The sequence below is a fragment of the Cygnus olor genome, chromosome 14 (assembly GCF_009769625.2).
Source record: "Cygnus olor isolate bCygOlo1 chromosome 14, bCygOlo1.pri.v2, whole genome shotgun sequence".
Taxonomy (NCBI): Eukaryota; Metazoa; Chordata; class Aves; order Anseriformes; family Anatidae; genus Cygnus; species Cygnus olor.
Genome location: NC_049182.1, coordinates 2,706,083 through 2,725,009, shown reverse-complemented (window position 1 = coordinate 2,725,009; position 18,927 = coordinate 2,706,083). Strand labels below are relative to the sequence as shown.

The window sequence follows — 18,927 nt, the reverse complement described above, 5'->3', positions numbered from 1 at the left end:
GATCAGTTAGAAGTGAGTAGTTTATTCTGAAATACATCAGTGGTCAATTCCATGCCGGGGTTCCTTCTAGTGCTCCTGGATGCTGGCTCTGTATGCAGTCCCAGGAAGAATAGAAACGGCAGTGGTCATGGTGGGCTTTTTGTTGTTGTTTTTGGTATTGTGACGGAAATTACTCCAGAAGGTGCTGCTTTGCTTTCGCATTTGAGCTCTGTAACCAGTCTGTGCAATTAAACGGCAGAAGATTGAACAGCTGTCAGCAGTTCAGAGCACAAGCCTTCTGCAAGGCACTTAGAGCTAAAGAAACTAAAGAAGCCTCTACTGAGAGTTTAACTCCCTAAGTGAGGTTTGGGAAGGTTATGCAAGCAGATTCTGTCAGAAGAACTCTATACCCAGCTAAGAGTGCAAGGATTAAAAAAGCAAAAAGAGTAAGACCATTGCAGCTGCCACTTTAAGACTGTCAGACAGACCTAGCAAAATAAGGGGAAATGTTAAGGGATGGAATACATTTAAAACAACAGCGTTTTACTTTTTACCATACAGGAGACTTTTGGATCCAAAAGATTCCGTACCGCAGAGTCCCGAACCTTAGCCTTGCCCTGATTCAGTTCTTACAAAACTCTGTGAAGTTTAAAAAGGGTTATTTTTTTGAGATTATAATAATGGCTTTTAGAGGTTTTAGTAATGAGTTTAAACTTTTCTAGTTCATAGATAAAATTATATAAAGTGTAAGCAGCATTATGTTTTGTCATGCAGTTCCGGACAGCTCTCCCTTGAAGATAAATCAGAGTAGACTAAAGAGTATTTTTTGTAATGTAGATTTATGGCAGAGTACACTAAGCCACTGCTTCTCAGTTGCAGGCATTTTTGGCATTCTAGTTAATGTTAGAAGTGTCAAAATAAATGATTAAATATAAGTTACCCCGTAGCAGCTCTGTTACCCCATACCACTGTAATAAAACAAATACTAAAACCACAAGAGCCAAATGCAGCAACATCCTCCTGCTGTGTTGTTAACTTTCTCCCAAATGCTGAGACATTTGCGAGTCTCGCTCCGTGTCTGCGATGCAGAGAAGAAAAACAAGGGTGCTCTCAGGCTGCGAGTAGCAGAAGTTGTGGGCAGCCCATTTGGAGGGGAAGTCGCCAGGTAAAGCAGTGAGATATTAAGGATTTACCTAACGCTGTGTCCTCCCCAAACCAGACCCTGGCAGTTGTGAGGCTGGGACCCCCATCTGCAACACAGTCCTTGGTAAAGGCAAAGAAGAAGGGACCTGGAAGGGCTCAGGGTGTGTGTGTATGGAGTTAGCATCTCTGGGTTGAATTCTGTATGGGATCACACACCTGATGTGCCTGATGGCAGCCGAGTGCGTTACACTTCTGCTGCTCCTGAAGGGGAAACCTTCTCGAAGTGCTTTGGCAGGAAAGGCACAAGGACTTGCCTTTGGGTAAGCTTAATTCCTGTCTGTCCCATGATTTTCCTGGGCTGGTGAGTGGGATGTCTGTCACCGGGACACGCACAATGGCATGGGCAGAGCCTGGCAGCTGGAAATAGTCCTCTGGTGTTGGTTTGATGTGGAGGTCTCAGGGCTGAGGAGTGGGGCTGGTGGTTAGTTAGCAGTTATAGCCCTTTGAGGAGAGCAGTAGGGACACCGTGTAAAATGCAGAGAGCAAACAAAAGAAAAAATGTTTGAATTTTAAGTCAGTAACATCATTTTGAGGCCCAAAGTAGTGACTTTTGCCTTTTTTTTTTTAATGAATGTTGGCAATACTGTCTATGTAACTAATGCTGGGCTAAACACAAATTAGTCTTCTGGATTAAGATTGCTCCACCCCTAAATCCACAGCTGGAATTGCAGGTACTTGGTCTGGCAAGGAAACTGCAGGAAAAGAAGTGGTGAAGTTCTCCAAATTTTCTCCCAATTTGTCCCCGCTGATAGGGGGAGCGTGGTTTGGCTCCAGCATCACACCGGCCCTGTGGCAGGGGCATCCTCTTGACATTTTAAACTTGACACAGAAGGAAAACGCTTTGGTCTCGGGCTTCAATTACATGTGTGGAATGTAGAAGTTGATGATATTCTATGAAAATTCAATAAACCTTGAGAACAGCATCAGAGCTGGTATCTGTAATTTAAAATAATGGATATCAAGAAATTGTTTCTCATTTATCTTTACTGCTGAGTTTCGGAGGCACCAAAGAGACTTCATTAGTTTTTTTTTTTTAAATAGCTTCATCTATCTCAATCAATGATGGGTTCTAGAGGTGGCTGACTATTATGTTTAATAATACACAGGACAGAAAAATGTCCTTATCCTTCCACAGTTTTTGACATATGTGGAAAGGATGTATGAAATTGCTTCTCGGTGGGAGATGGAAATAGATTTTTTTTGGTAAAAAAAAAAACAAAAAAAAAAACCAACACTTCATTACGCAAGATAAATGCATTTTTATTGCGAAATGTGATTTGTAGGCAGAATATTTAAATCTTTGTTTTACACAGATTGAAGCTTCATTAGAAGAAATTACTTTGGAAATTCGGGTTTAAACAAACATTGCTTCCTAAACACAACTGGAAGTAGCCCTGTGAGCGCTGCCCTTGAGAAGCTTCTTCAGGAGACCTGTTCTAGCCTGGACATTTTAAGTCAAGTTTTGTCACTTACGGGACACTGACGACTGGAATTAGCTATCGCTAATCTCTCCCAAGTTAGAAGAGGTTTTGCAGCTACCGTCTTCCTGCTCTCTCAGATAACTCACTTACCAGTTTGGCACATCCTAAGAACTAAGCCCAAGGAGTTGAGATTTGCTCTTCAGAGTCCTTCAGATCTGCAAAACCAGTGAGAAGTGATTTTCCTAGGTTACTGAAGGCAAGTTCCTTGTCGTGCTTGAGCAAAGGAGGATTGCATTTAGGAACATGCAAACAGAGTTCATCTATGAGGAACACTAAAGAATAACGATGTCCGGGAAATGAATAAACCTAATAGATCTTGTTGTTGTGGGCTCATAGCCAGTGCTCCAATTTGGGGTGCTGCTCCCCGAGTTCAAAGGAATTAAAGGAGATGACATTTTAAGGGGAAAAAAAAGTGGGTTCTGAAGCAAAAGTACTAAAACCTGCTGCCAAATGCAGGTGGCGAGCTGGAGGCTTGCACCTGTAACATCGTATGGTGATACAAAGCAGGCAGAGCCTCTGACCAAGGTTCTTTTCCCCTCTAAACAAAATGCAAATCTGAAAACTGAAAGTTTTCAGTTTAAAGAGATGCTCCTTCATGGTTGTTATAGAGGCAACTTTGCCTGGCAGATATGAATACGGTAATCTGCCGAAGGAGGAGTGTTCCCATGCTCTGGAATATGAGGAATTTAGGAAGCTCCATTTGTGCTCTGAGCTTATTTTGTAAGGATTTGGCAAGGAAGAAAGGCCTGTTTTGGATACGTAGCCCACTGGGGAATAAGCTCCCATAGCGCTAATAACTCAGGTGGCATGATAGTGGCACGTAACCAGTTCTATGTATGAGCAACAGATGCCAAATATGTCGTTAACTTTGATAAACTGGAAACGAAGCACGGAGGAGCTGTGTAATTGCTGAGAGAGGAAGAAAATTAATTTATAAAGAGAACTTAAGGAATAATTTCCTCCTGGGAAGGGCTGGGCTGGCAACTTCCATGAATAAAGGGAAAGAAACCCTTCAACTTCCCAATTCCCCTGTATGGGTACAGTGGTCATAGCCTATCAACATGGGATGAAGTCAGGAGAAACAAGTCCATTACTAGTTTGTGGGTGCTCTGGATGTGCAAGGAGGTGTCAGATGGAGATAAGTAGGTGGGTGGTGGTGTGTTTGTGGAGAATAATGCTGCTGGGTCTGGTTACGGTGGGATGATTATGGAAACTCTCTGTGTACAAACATCCAGATCAAAAACTATCCTTACTTTAAGAGATGGCCACATGCCTTGAGGCTTCCTGCACGACATGCTTAAATATCAGCAAAACCACATTGATGAGTGCAGAAATGTTTAAATAAGTGGGTAAATACAACTAAACTAGAGAGGGAATGTGATAAAAAGGGGATCTTTGGAGGTTTTGCTGTGTTAGACCCAAGATGCATCATCTGGGCAAATATTATGGCTGGCAGTGTATCTTAAGAGGCTACTGGATAATTTACGTATTTTGGCAAGACTTTTGCAGCTGCAGAAGCAGGGAGAGAGGGTTTAGGTGCTGGCAGTCCAGGAGTTAACCGGAGTGCAGAACCCAGGCCGAGGCCTGCTGCTCTGCAGGTCCCAGCAGGCATTAGCACAGTTACCCTCACCCCATTAAGTGCTCCAGGTAAGTGCAAGAAGATTAGATCCCTCCGATAATTCACACCAACAGTTTACTTGAAATGGGATAATCAGACAGGATCTTTTTTTCTAAGTTATGGTCTGTCTGAAACGGGGTAATTGAACATGATATTCATGAGTTATTCCGTTCCTAATACAAATAAGTAATAAAATCCACGGCATCGCTTTTAAAGGGATTTCAGGTAGTGTTTTCTATCAGAGCTTATTTCTTTCAATTCACTCCTAAGAAAAAATCCCATCACCTTCAGCTAAGCAGTTTTATTTCATCGTATAGCAGCTGTGTGGATCTGCACTGGCAGTGAGCTTTAAACAGGCTTCGTGTGGTGTCATGCACAACTAGCAGCTTTGCCAGTGAATGATGTGGAACAGCCTCAGGTAACTTTCTGGGTTCAATTTTTTTTTCTGTTCTCATGGTTTGTTAAAAATGTGAGCCTGATCTTCAGTGAGGTGATTTATGGAACTCTTGAACTACCGGAAAGTGAGGGTCAGGCTCTGTTTTCAGAGGGTAAAGCCGAGATTGAGTCACTGAGAGGACTGGGGCAGCAGTGTCACTCATTAAGAGGAGATGCTTTTTTATATACACTTTAAAAAAGAACTCTGCATTCATGCTGGATTTCTCAAGCTTGTAATTCTCCGAGATCCTCTTCATTCACGTTGAGTGCTATTGAGAAATAGAGTTTCCAAAGGTTACAGCTACTCCTGGGATCGATAATTCTGGCATGGTTGCATACGAGGAATAAGTGAATCTCAGCATTGGTTTGTGTGCTCAAGCAGGACGTGATGGATCTCTAGATCTGCAGGAGAAAGTGGTGTGCTCATACCCAAGGTTACTCAGAAATTACTGCCATGCATGCCCATGTAATTCTGAGCTCCCAGCAATGAGGTGGGAGGTTCATTTCATTGCTCCTTGGAAATAAGGGCTCCCAGCTATGTGTGGCGGGCACTTCAACCCTTACATTTTTGTGTCTTGTAGGCTGTTTGTCAGGGGGGCTTCCATTGTGTCAGCGTAGGAAGTTTTGAAGGCAAAAGCAAAGGATGGAAATGGGCAGGTAGAGCAATGCTTCCCATGGGCTGCTGGTTCCTGGAGGATGCTCCAGGCTGTAGGGGCGCGCTGCAAGTGGGGGTTATTGAGCAAAAACAGGACACCCAGCAACCTGCAGTTAGATTTCCTTGTGTTTGCTGTGGAATTACAATGTTTTGAGTCAATGCGTGAGCTGGAGACACTGCATTAACTACTGTCGCATCTAGTAAACTGATCATTAATCAGCAGTCATTGGCCACATTCAGAACGCGTTAGCTGTGTATTTGTACGTATTGCTAAGGTAATGGTTCCTGGTACAGTTAAGTCAGAGATCTAAGCATGTCACTTGAACTTGTAAAGTGCTTTTTATTGAATTCATCTTTTCATGCTAGCGTTCTCAAGCACTAGTCTGGAATTTTCTATGAAAATATTGAGCAAAACAATTATTAATATTTTCTTAAGCAAAGCATACTGAATTGAATCAACAGCCTGAGAGGGTACCAGACCTTGCCAGGATCCTGCCTGGATGCTGACTTTCAAATGAGATTTTCCTTGAGCTCATCAAATTAAGAGGAGGAAATAATTCACCTATATTAGCAAAGATCTCTTCTATGTGAGAAAACTTTAGCATGAAGACTGCAACCATTACCATTCATGCTGATTGTAGATCCTGAGGAAGCTTAAGAGAAACAAAGCCCTATTTTCTGAACATACAATCCACGTTACTCCAAGTAACGCCTGCAGGGTGCTGGAAAGTAACTAAGGGTTGGTCTTGCTCACAGCAAGAAAGATCTGTACACAAAGCAGTGTGGTTTTGTCTCTACAACAACCAGAAGTCTGGTAAATAAATTGTTTTTGTTGTTGATTTTTCTCTATGTTGCTTGTTTTGGGGCACTTCCTACTGGTGCTATAGAAATGATATAATGTACCGATTGTGAAAAACCGGTTTAAATTGATAGGGCAACTCTGAAGTGTTTAAAAATGCTCTTTCAGTCATAGAACCATTGTTGCCCTCCACATTTTGGAAGAGGCTGCAACTTTCACGATCTTCTCTGCTTACCAAACGTTCCTTTTTTTCCTGGCAATTAGATACATTTTTTTAAAAGGAATTTAAGTTATGAGGTTTAGGTATGTTACAGATTTTTTTTCCTGAATGTGTAGTATCTACAGGTGCCGGTGCATATTTAAGGGCTTTAAGACTGTTCCTGAATGCTTTGTTGTGTTTGAAAGGGGTGCTTAGAAACACGATTTATTTAGGCACCTCCAAGAATTTTTGTTTTCCAGTAGTTCAGATATGTCATGGGTTATCAAATCAAAGTTATGTTCCAAGGAATGTCCCAGTGATCCTGTTTTACAAGGATCATAGTCCAAAGTGGGATGGAGTGAGATTCATCAAGCTCTCCTAGAACTGAAAAGAAAGGACAAGAAAAGAGGGGAAAAAGTAGTAATGGTATCTAAAAATGTTAAATTTACCAGTATTCTTAAGTATTGCTCCTCTGTGGGATGGGACAAAAAACATAAAAAGGCAAAAGAGATTGCAGGCTTATTACTGCTTTTTGCAGTCTGGTGGGACCATTTTGTCTTCCATTTGAATTACTCCAAGTGTTCAAGCTTTACTCGGCCATCTCTAATTGTTGTATCTTCCTATTTCACCTCAGGCTCCCTAGAAAACCTTGGTTCTCTGTCCCCTAAAGGTCACAGACTCTGCAGCTCAGTAGTACTGATTTTGTTACACGGACTCCTGCTCCATTAACACGGTCCATAGGTTGTTTCTAATCCCCAGAATTGATTTATTTAATCCTTGTAGGTGCCATTTGTTACGCATTATTCTCGGCGTTTATTCACAGCACAAACAGATGGTCAACGAAACCAATTAACCTTTCCCGAACTCTCTTCCAGGCTTTCCACGTTTTCCGAGCCTGTGGACAAATGAACAAAACCCACCAGGAGACTGGCTGCCAGGCCGTGATGAATAGGACGGCCGAGTGGTGCACGTGAGGAGCTCAAACAAACCTCAGCTCCTGGGGCTTCATGCTGCAGGAGGACTACTGCTGACAAAACAGGTAGGAGAAAAAAGCTGCCAAGAAGTGGAGTGACCTGAGTCTGTCTGTTTGCTTGTTTAATGCTGTGAAGAGATGGTAGTTTAACCTCGCTCCTTGTTTAGGACTTTTGAGGACTGTATTTTGTGGTTAAAGGGCAGGTTTTGTTATTAAAACCTTCTTTCAATCATCAAGACCTTCACTATTTTCCATGCAAAAATAAAAAATCTTTTATTAGCAATAAATGTAATATATGCAGAGTTATAAATTGCATCCCTACCCTTTGCTAATCAACAGGAAGACAGACCATGTGAATTTAGAATAGTTTATTCATTGTGAACTCTGAAGACAGAACTATAAATAAGTATGGAGGTGGATCCTATCTTAATCTAGTTACTTATGTAATAAAAACACGAGCGGTTGTGTTGCACAAAACATCCTCTGGTGGTTTCACAGCTGATTAGTTGTTATCAGAGCATGTGGCCTGTCGGATGGACACAAGAGGCCTGTTGTCCTCTCGTTAAATCCTGAACAAAAAAACCTGAAGGGATTTGTCTGAGTGCAGTAGGGTTGTGTCAGGGTTTGCAATGGATGCTGAAGATCAGCCCCAGGTTTTCGGGGGAAAGCAGGATCATCCCCGTGAGCTGGGAGGAGCCCCAGCAGCTCCTGCAGGTGGCAAGAGGCGAGTCTACCAAGAAGAATGCAGCAGGCAGGGAGACTTCCAAACTTTTAACCCAGATTGTTCTTCTGGACAGATTTACAGAGGCTGTTAGTTTGGCCATTCCATAGCTAACACAGCAGTGTTGTTTCAGAAAACGTTGCCTTTAAAAACCAAGTATAGTGCAGGTGAATGTCATGAAAAGGAAGCCCGTATGCCAGGTGGGAAGTTACATTTATTAATTCTACAAATTCTTTTCCCTTTGTTTCCTCCAGCCGTTAGAAGAGCTGGCTGTGCATGGGGATAGCTGCTACAGACATTCCTTTCCCCTCCAGCCCCGCGCTTTGATGTCTGGATGTGCATCGGAGCTCGGTGGCTCGGGCTCCGCCAGCACCAGGGCTGAGCCAGGAGGCTGAATCCCTCTCTGTTGAAGTGCAAGGCATAATGATTCAAACAAAATCTCTACATCTTGGGTCCCTCTCTAGTTATGACATGAAAGAAGCAAAGATTAAAGTAGAAGCGAATGTATTCTGCAAATCCGAGTCTGATCTCTCCTGTTTTACAGATTCTGCTCTTCAAAAAAAATATATTTTTTTGCTAGATTTTCAAGTGGAAGCAAGATGCTCTTATGTCAGGCTGGATCTTAGCAACAATGCGTGGAAAGGATCAGTGTATCAGAAGGGAACATTTGAGGACTTCCGTGCCTTGCACTTTGCAGTGCCTCAAGGCTGGGTGGGTGGGCAGCCCCTCGGGGCAGGGCCCAGTTCAGCTGGGAGTCGGGGCTGCAGCCCCCCCAGCTCCTGGGGGGGTCCTTCCCTTTCCTTGGGGTCCATTATCCTGTGTACTGAAAACAGATGAAGAAATCCTAACCTCAGACAGAACAGGCAATGGCACTTACAATATAAGCCCTCGGGACCGGAGGGAGCAGTGTTGTGTTCTGAGTCTCCATCCTCGTCCTCACAGCAGAGCATGGGAGAGGTGTGTGGGTGCCTCGGGGGTGTGTTGGTCTCACCACCTGAAGCTGCAGCTGATGCTCTTTGCATGGTCAGGCACCTGCTCTTGGTTTGTGTGGTTTTGCCTGGCAAATTTGGCCACCAGCAGGGTTTAGAGCAGTTCGAAGCCATCCTCTGCAGGCCAGGAGGGAGACCTTCACTGTCTCCAAGCAGTTGTGTCATTGGATGTTTTTGTGCGTTTCTGGTGCTCTTTTGCCATGAGCAGCTACTTCACAGGGTGCCAGCTGAGCCCAAGGCAATGGTTGGCACCTGGAAACCAGTAAATCAGCCTGAAACTTTACTGTCATTGATCGACCATATCGCAACATAGCTGTGTGTGCACATTACTCCTGAAGTCTTTGAATTTCCTCCACCCATAAGGAAAGCTTTCAGAGAGCTGCTGCTCTGACAGTCTCTTTAAGGCATTTTTTTTTAATTTTACTTTTCTTTAAATGTAATGCCTGCTAGTCAGCTTCTGTTTCAGAGAAAGCTGCAAGGCCGTGATGTTTATTTGCCACCCGTCTGCTGATTCTGTCCCCTGCTTTTCTTGCTGTTTGCATGGTAAATGCCACAGCACAGGCAGCTTCAGAGCAGCCCTGGGAGTGTCCATCAAGGGTGTTCTTAAGACTCCTCTAACAAAACCAACTGGCTGTGCTGAATATTTGTTTCTTAGCTCCCATTTGAGTCATATGTTAGAGCATAATGGAAGCTGCTGAGGATGCTATCTGATGGGGAAGAACTTGTTGTTGTGATTTATGTACCCGATTTGTTGTGGTGGTTAGTTCTCTGAAAGAAAAAGACTGGACTGGGCCTCCTACTTGGGTTTGGGAGGTTTTGAATTTGATAAAGAATGAAGCTTGTAGTCCATCCACAGGTGAAGAGAGAATTTTTATCGCATAGGTTAGCCAGCTTGGTGTTTCATCCCTGTGGATAGGAAGCAATCCCTAATTCTCCAACAAAGAGCTGCCACGTCTCGTGTAGGTGATATAAGCACAAGCTGTGTCAGTGTTTGGCGGGGAATATGCTGAACTACCAAGGCAGAAAACACGCTGCTGCGTTCAGAAAAGACAAAATCTGCCTCTTCATGAGCAGCTTCATTACAGAGTTAAATCTATCCTCTTCTTTTCCTTTGTACAGAATCATTGTAGAATATCGATGGTAAAAGTTATTAAAAGTTCCAGAGCATGAAGACAAGCTGACTTCAGGGATATTTTGAACCCATCTTTCTTGTGTGTTTAAAAAAAATAATAATCATGAAATGTCCTCCCTCCTGTCCTGTGCATCCTGTTGAGGTACAGTTATCGTACAGTTCTCCCCATCCTCAGTGGAAAGGTAACCTGAGGAACGCCTGCAGAGCTAGAAAATAGCTTGTCGGTGCTAGAACAGTTCTATAAGTAGAAGAAATCTATAAGTAAACCCAAATTTAGCTTCAGACAGTAAATTTCTCAATTCCCTTCATGAACAGTTTCTTGCAGGAGTTAATTACATTTTAAAGTGATGATTGATTATCCTGATGTGGTTGAAACCACTGCAATTAAATGTAAGAGCAGTCAGAACAGTAAGAGCAGTATTAATATGCAAAATGTTCAAATATGTTTTTTTTTTTTCCAGCTCCCTCTTGAAGCATTTCCACACCTACGTGTATTTAGCTCCTTTTTTTATAGCAGGTAATTAGCAAGCTGGTTAACTTGACAAACACAGGGACTATTTTATATGATGATAGTTGAGATATTTCAGTATTGATACATTTTTGCTTGTGTTGAATTTTTTTTTTGATTAAAACTAAGCTGCACAACTCAAGTATTTTAGTGGCTCTAAAACAAACTAAATTTTCCTCTATAGTTTTACCCATTTGGATTTGTGGATTTGTAGCTATTGATTTCCTGGGAAAATAAATATTTCAGGAAGCAACTCCTTAAATCGAGAGTTAGGTCTCTTGGTTCTCCACGTTTTAAATCAGGCTTTGATGGCTATGTGGAAAATTCTTCCACTCAGTCTTGCTGATTTAGTGCTGGAGTAAAATCACTTAAAAATTTGAAGAATTCATCTTCTAGCACAAGGGATCTTTTCATAAACAAATTCTATTTAATGTTAAAGATGAGCTAGAATAAATTGTCCCAGTTCCGTTGAACTGTATTAGTCTGTTCCAGCAGGGAATGCAGCTGACATGTTCAGCAAAATCCTACATGAGACTCAATTAATGCACAGGAGTGTTTGTGAGGTAGCTTGTGTCCACAAGCTGCATAAACTCTTTCTTTTTCTCCTGTTGAGAGATTTGTTAATTGTTCTGCCTGATGGGGCCTTGTAGAATCTGGAGAAGTAGTCTAATTTCCTGCTTCGTGTGATTATTTTTTTTCATTTTTAGTTTTTTTCCTCGCTGTCAAAAACTCCCCAAACATCCATTAGTTTCATTTGCTATACAGACAATGAATTAATTTCCCATTTTTTCCTGTCATTGTGCTCGCTGCAGGTTTACTTAACAATAAATAATCTCTCGGTGTTCTCGCTGCCTGTTACTTCTGCAGTTTTTGTTTATTTTCTCACAAACAACCCAACCTCTAAATCCTTGATTGGGTTCCAAAATGAGCTCCAGAAGCAACGGCCTTCCAGTTTGCTTGTCTGTCTCTTGGGGAAAGGCACGGGGATGCTGCAGGTGTGTCAGCAGTCATTGCACCCACCAACCTGAGAGCCCGAAAGGCGGCGGTGCCAGGCGCACGCATCTGTTAGTTAACAGCTACTCCCATCAGCAGCACCTCACAAGAAAACTGTATAACTGCCAAGATGATTTATGGGTTTCTATTGCTAAGCTCCCAGTCAGATAATTTTTCAGCGTCCACTTTTCTGCAGCGCTACGTAAAATGGAATTGAAATTGAGAATTTGGGTCCTTTGCCTTGGGAAATGACTTCTTTTGGGAAGAGGGACAGCAGGGGCACGGAGGGAAGGCAGCCCCAGCTAGCAGTGTGCTCCGAGGCGGTGGGTGTTGGATCTGCTGGGCTTTTGGGTGCTTGCACTTGGGAAGGATATTATGGAAAAGTGCTGGAATAATCCTGGGCAGGCAGGATTGTCCAGATGTAGTCTGGCACAGGATTTAAGCAGAAATGTGGGGAAACGGGGGTTAGAAAGATGCACACCTTTAAAATGTGAACAACTCAAAGGAACTTGGGTCATCGTGCCTACTACCTGCTAAATGGGATCTTGTGATTTCCCCACCCCTATGTCCTGATTATCCTAAGCTTCAGGAATGAAAAGGCAAGTGGCTTGGGTATATTTAGTGAACACCCAGTTGCTAATACAAGAGCAAATGTCAGAAGTCCTCATGGCACAGCTTGGTTCCTCTGGGCTGAGGCACCAGGGCCTCTCCTGAGGATCCTCGGTGCCCTTTGAGGCCTGCAAGCATTTGTGGCTCCTTCTCACCCTCTCTGCTGTTCTGAGGTGGGGTTAACCGTGTTTGCAGAACCAGAAGCATCATCTGCTACATCTTTAAGCAGCTTTTCTGCAGAGGGTGATTGCAACAAGGGACTGGTATTGTGTCGTGCACTGCTAAAAGTATCACACACGTCCTGTGTGAGGTTTTGGAGCTCCTGCTTGCGGGTAGGTAAGGGAGCGAGGGCAGGGTGCCTCTTGCTAGGGAGGGGGAAATGTTCACTGCTGTTGTACTTGGTTTGTGATAAAGGCATAGAGCACCCACCAGCTGTGAGAAGTGGGCTGATGGCTGAAATGAAGCTCTGAGGTTTCCCTGGTGGGAACACTGTCAGCGTGTCGTGTGGTGGAAGTCTCTCTGACGTGGTTTTGCTCGCACACGGATTTCTGAGCTTTTATTATTATAGAGCACTGACTCTTCTGAATATTTGATTAATGAAAATTGGCCTTTTGCATGGGTTCACAGTGCAATATTTTACATTTTGTATTAGACGCTGTAGTGAACCCAGCAATTTTGCAGAGATAGGGAGAGATTATGCAGCACGATGATAAAGTATGAAAGGTGATGGGAAGTTCACGAGAGAGGAAGGAAAAAAAGAAACCACAGGCCAACATCTCTGAATTTTACAGCTTCCTAATACAGCAGCTGCTCTACATTGCCATTCTGCTATGTGAGTGCTGCAGGAACGCTGAAACGCCAGCTTGAATGAGACAAATTTGCCCTTAGGATAAACCTAGGATTTATTTACCTTTGTGTAAGTATTTGGTGATCTACAGATAAAATCCACTGGAGAGTTGCTTGGTGTTAATGCAATGGGCAAGCAGAAAGTTCCGGACGCAGGCAGCGGTGGCTGGGATGGATGGGTATCCTTTCGCTATCCTTCTCCCTCCTCAGAAAGCAGAAAATGTCTGGCTTAGAAAAAATATGTATATAAATCACTGCAAATGTGTGCAATATTTATGGCGCTAATTTGTTAGGCTGAATTTATCTCCTGCCCTGAGAGAGCAAAGAAGTTTGTTCTGATGCCCTCGATGGCTGCTGCTTCCCAATTTGTGTCACTTGTTGTCATTTTTTATATCACTGGAAGGACTGTGTGTGAAAGTGGAATTTGTACCAACGTGTTACAGTGCAGTTAAAAATAACTTTGGTGGTTGTCCAGGTTTTCTCCTGTTTGCTGGAGGAGCGGAGGGCTTCCTCTTGGAGCGCTGGTTAAGTTGGCCTCTGTCTAAAGGAGTAAATTCATCTCAAAAGATAGAGTGCTGTGAAGGACTCAGCAAGGCAAACGATATGATAGATTAAAATGTAACTCTGAATTTCTAAGCTGTAAGCTGCCCCAGGTTCCTGAACTGTTTGGGTAGTTCTTGGAAGGCGCTTAATAAGAGAAGTAACTTCCTATGAAATGTGTTTTTCTCTGAGATTTGGAGAACTGTGGTCAAAACTCACTGTATTTGTTTTTAACCTTTGTGCAAGCCTGCAGTCCAGGCTTTCTCTTTTCTCTCTGGAGTGGAAGAGCAATTTTCTGGAAAAGCTGTGGTCATGCAGGTCGATAGAGGGGGGCCCGAAGTCGAGTGACGTGGGCGAGAGGAGGGTGAGGTGGAAGCTGCGGGCTCTCTGCCACCGGTTTCTCTTTCTGTACTCGTGTATTTGAGCAGCGCTTTGCAAAAATGCCTTAGCTCTGTGTTGAGGACAGGGTCACAGAAAGCATAATGCTGAAAAGTTGTGCTAGTGCAAGTGGTGATGGGCATGGGGCAAGGTTGAAGGAAGGCCATCCCCCCTACAGTGCTTGCGCTGCAATTTTTGGACAACTGTGAGCGAGCTTTGATTTTAAATACCCCTGGACAAATTAATACCTAAAGCTGGGTTATGATCAGACCTTGTTCTCTGAGATAATATTCCTGAGGCCAGCAAGACAGCACGACTACTAAGATATTATCAGGTTAAAAACGTTTTACCTTGAACCCCAGGTATGAATTATTCAGAGCGCTCTCATTAGTATTCAGCCGTATAACCTCGCTTGTCACTCATCAAAGGTTACATTTTCCATCTCTGCCCAATTGTTCTTGTCCCTGTTGAGCCCTCCCAAGCCCTGGTATTTTTAATAAGCACTGAATTACAGGGGCACTGCTGCCGGTGCCTCTCCTCCTGTCGAACTTCTGCCAGTGCTGAGCTCCTGATTTTTTGCTCAGGCCTCATAAATACCAAGCCAACAGCAACACAAGCTTTTGTAGCTGAGCAAGACCATGAAGAACATGGAAAAGTTGTTTGCTAGCGAGTGCTTATTTTCTCCAAGGTTATGCTTGCAGCAGACCCGTTGGAAAGCAAACGGGGCAGGCTGGAATGTTTTGGTCACGTTGGGCCTGGAGAGAGAAATAAGCTGGAGAAAGCAGTAAGGGACAGGTTGGTGGCGAGCGATCGAAGCAGGAGGTGGGCTGCGAAGGCAGGGACAGATGGAGCGTGCAGGTGTTCGGTTGCTGAGGGCTTGGCAGAGAGCTGGGGAGACTTGAGACTGTTTTTACTAAGAAGCTGCAGATATTTAGATGTGGCGGATTCTCATGGTGTGGTTTTTGTGATGGTTTGGTTTTTGTCACTGGTTGGAAGCTGTCTGTGCCTCAGATGTTCCGGATGCTTGAGGCCCCCTCTTTGAAAGCCACCGGGTGACCCCCACAGCTCCCTCTTGTATTTCGCTGCTGTCAGCTGTGATGGATGGTGTCCGTCTGGTTTCTTTGTGGGGTTTGTGGGGTCACATTCTGCGTGCTGGGCGTGGGAGCAGGTTATGAATGGGAACAGCGCCCTGGTTAGCTGAAACGGGGCTTTCAGCCCCTGAGGTTCCTCACGGTCCTTGGTGGGCCCACAGAAGGCCCTTGGCAAGGAGACCTAAGAAAAGTACGCTCCTTCCCCTCTGCCTCCTTGTCCCCAGCAACTTTTGTGCCTGCTCCGAGTGCCTCTGGCGGGGAAATAGGAGGTCAGAAATTCCTAGGAGAACTTGTCAGAAGAAACCTATGTCTGGAAGAGAGACAAAATGGATACCAGAAAATCCATACAGGAAGGTGCCACAGGAAATTGGGCATCGTAAGCTTTTGCTTTTCCTGGGAGGTGTTTGTTTTTCCTGGGAAGTGTTTTCTTTGTTGGGACCAGGAGGTGAGAACTTGTGCAGACACTTTGCCCGGCGGCCCTGCCTTCAGCACGGCTGGGAGCGTGTCGTGACGGAGGGAGGCTGTGTTAGGCCAGGTCAGGCCGTGCTCCAGCATCTGCAGAGGAATAAGAACTGCAGGCAGAGGGGATCTTCTGGCAGTACATGCACATGGAGAAAACCCTGCTGTCTCGTACAGCTGAAAAGATAAAGCAAGAAAAAATGTTCTCCATCCAAGCATTTTGTTTTAGTACGGGTAAAGCAGTCACTCGGTTTCATCCTTATTCTAAATTGAATTGCAAGTAGAGAGCATTCAAGTTAATTATGAAATTAAAATATTTTAGGAAATAATGAATTTACACATGATAACTAAAACTTGTTTAAAGGTCACTGGGTAAGGACTGTTTAAAAATCTATTAAAGATCTTGCATCTGCAGAACGGTGATCAAATTATTTGCTCACTCAGTAACAAGGTTCTCTGAGTTATTCAGATTTATTCTTGGCTAAAAGGAGGTGGAAGAGGTCTTTTCAATGAATTCTCTTTTAACATTTAGTTTCACTTTTAAGGTAATGTGGGAGCTGACGATTCAGCCTAGACTGCTATTGTGGTGTTGACACTGGATTTTTTGTCGAGGGAAGTTATGGATGTGTAACGAGCAGTCTGCTCTGCTGCTGGTGTTCCTGTGTATAACGAGTTGCTTGGTTCCACATCTCTGTGTTTGTGGCCTTGTCTGAAATTTAGCAGGCCTATGCAGGGCCTTGGGCGTTCTGTTTCCAGACCTGCCTCCTGTCCAAGTGGTGCTGCTCCAGCCGCCAGAGCCTTTCCATGTCTCTGCTGTGGCAGTCCTGTGTCTGGTCCTTTCCTCCACGCTGTACCTGGGCCCCTTCTTGTGTTCGTTAAAGCTGGCGGCAAAGCTTCCAGTGGTGAAGTGAGGAGCTGGGCTGGACTGCAGGGGGGACGATGTCCCATTTAGCTTTAGGACCAGCAGTAAAATTCATGTCTCAACTAGGGAGAGCAGGGGAAGCACCAGTTGGATGTCGGGTGCCCAAATCGGTGCTTGTTGGGATTAATTCCATGATGTTGATGCCATTAATTTATGTTATTAGGACAGGGGAATTCCTGATGGGCACCTGTGAAGAGTTCAATGTCCCCGTTGCCATCTGCTGCCTCCCTGCTGTCCAGGGCCGTGCCGCTGTTTCCTTCTCCCTCCACCTCGGTGAGGTGCCGTGGGTGGAGAGGGGCAGGCAGCTGAGGCCTGGGCTCTGCCGCATCTCTTACGGGAAATTCAAACCCCCGACATCTGAGTGACTTCCAATTTTTTCACAATCGGCTGCTATTATCCTTGCTTCTCTGGCTGAATGAACCGACACAATTTTATTAAATTAGTCATTTGTTATGTCTCTTGTACAACGTGGAAAGCAATTTTGGAGACTAATGACTGCAAGGCCCTCACAATAGCAGGCGTGAACTCTCCCTGCTGCATCCTGTCCTGCTGAGGACAGTGGCACCGGCATCAAGCGGGCAGGGATGACAGAGCCTGGGTGACGTGCAGCAGCTGTCCTCGCTGGAGAGAGAGCACCTCAACCTAGGGCAGCAGCACGTTAGTGCAGAGATGTCTCTTCACTTAAGATCAGGTCCTGAAACAGGTCGTAATTTCCTCCATCTCGTGCCCCAGTGCAGTGCCACTGGGCCAAGCTCAATGTGGGAAAGGCACTGGCCTGTTCCAGTAGGTGATGTGTGACTTCTGTTAGAAAGGGAAAGCAGAGATGGGGTTCGGGGAAAATATTCCTCCCCGTCTTCCTGCTGTGATGGAATAATGCTCTGGAGGAAAAGAAATCAGAAACTGAAAATAGGAAAGGGACATTTTTTTTATAAAAACGTGTGAGAGGAGGGCTGGCAAACCATGGGGCAAAGTCAGGAAATGTCTTTCCTTGAGGAGTAGGATGAGGGAGGGAGGTGTGTGTGGGACAGGAGGAGATGGCAGCAGACAGGCACTACTGAATCTTGTGTGTTCTGACGTGGAGCTTTGCCTCCGGCTGCAGCAGCGCCCTCGCGTCGCTCTGCTCTTCTTAGAAAGAGGAGGGGTGGTGCAGGAGCCATGTGGCTGCCTGCCACTCTGCTGTGCTACTGCCCCCTCCCAGGATGCCACAACTTGCCAGCCTTCTTCTGTGGCATCCGTGAATGAGCTTTTTTCATTCCCAGAAGCCTCCAGAGATGGTGATGGTAGTTCTATAAAACGATGCCTTACGGTGGGTCCTGTCTCTGCAAACAGGTGGCATTGCAAAGCGCGCCCCTTCAGGAAGGTCACTGGGTTTCCCATCCGCAGAGGCACTGGCATATTTACAGGGCACTTACAGCCTTTCTGTCAGGATCCCTTCTCCTAACATATGCATTAGAGTTTTTGAGCCCGGCGTGCAAGAAAGATTATAAAGCCTGCACAATAAATCTGCTCGTATTAATTCAATGGCTCTCTTGTGCGAAGCCTTTTTATTGCTACCAATACTGAGTAAACACAAAGCAAAGTCAAAGCAGAGTGATAGTTTGGAAGAACTCACGGGCGATGCATAATGCTGAGGAATCGCACGCAGGCAACGTCAGAGCTAAACCACATAAGTGGTTAAGCCTGAAAAAAATAACTGGGTCCCTCCCTGTGAACCAGGCAGAGAATGTCTAAGAGTGCTTCAGGTGGTCTGGTGAGCTATTTCCAATAGAGGACAGTGTTGCACAGCCACGCTGACTTCTTATTAATCAGGATTCAGGATCTAAAGTCGTAAAATTATCCAGTTTAAAAATCCTGGCCCAGTTCCTTAATGGGCTTAACTCTCCTACTTTGCCAAATTCTTTCTGTTGCTGTTGCAGTGTCTGACCGTAAAGCCTCCATGTCCAGTGTGGCATGCTGTAGGCTTTCCGTGGGCTTTTCTGACTCGAACGTATTTTACAAAGTTTTGTGTGATTGCCAAGAACGGTGTTGGGAAGAGAAGGGTCTTTTCTAGCTCTTGCTTACATAGAATGGACTGAGGAGTTCATAAATTAGCCTAGACTGCTAATTTATGAGCTTAATTGCATGCCTGTAACTCTGTGGCGTGAACAGCACCCCTTTTAGGGCCACAGGTTAATCCTGCTGGTGGGAGTTTCTCAAAGTGAGTTGTTCTGAATTTCCACCAGAAAGCTTTTCCTTCTGGAAGGAGTTTCTTGCAGCATCGGCTCCCCCTTAGCCTGGAGGGATGGATGCTTGTCTGTGTCCTCAGTCACTGCCGGATACCTGGGGAGATGCTGGTGGCATCTGGCGTGCAGTCAGATGCTGCTTTTCTTTCCTCATTTCCATATTGGCATGTTTTTA

General features: G+C 44.6%; 2 long non-coding RNA genes across 3 annotated transcripts in view; both read left to right on the top strand.

Moving 5' to 3' along the window:
- Positions 1-8,936, top strand: part of LOC121078165 — a 38,740-nt gene extending 29,804 nt beyond the window's left edge. The window contains exons 2-3 of the long non-coding RNA XR_005824475.1: positions 7,193-7,408; positions 8,318-8,936. This is a non-coding gene — a long non-coding RNA (uncharacterized LOC121078165). The remainder of the gene's footprint in view (positions 1-7,192; positions 7,409-8,317) is intronic.
- Positions 8,937-10,642: 1,706 nt separating this feature from the next.
- LOC121078164 overlaps positions 10,643-18,927 on the top strand; it is a 120,883-nt gene continuing 112,598 nt past the window's right edge. For both annotated transcript variants that reach the window (XR_005824474.1, XR_005824473.1), the window contains exon 1: positions 10,643-10,701. This is a non-coding gene — a long non-coding RNA (uncharacterized LOC121078164). The remainder of the gene's footprint in view (positions 10,702-18,927) is intronic.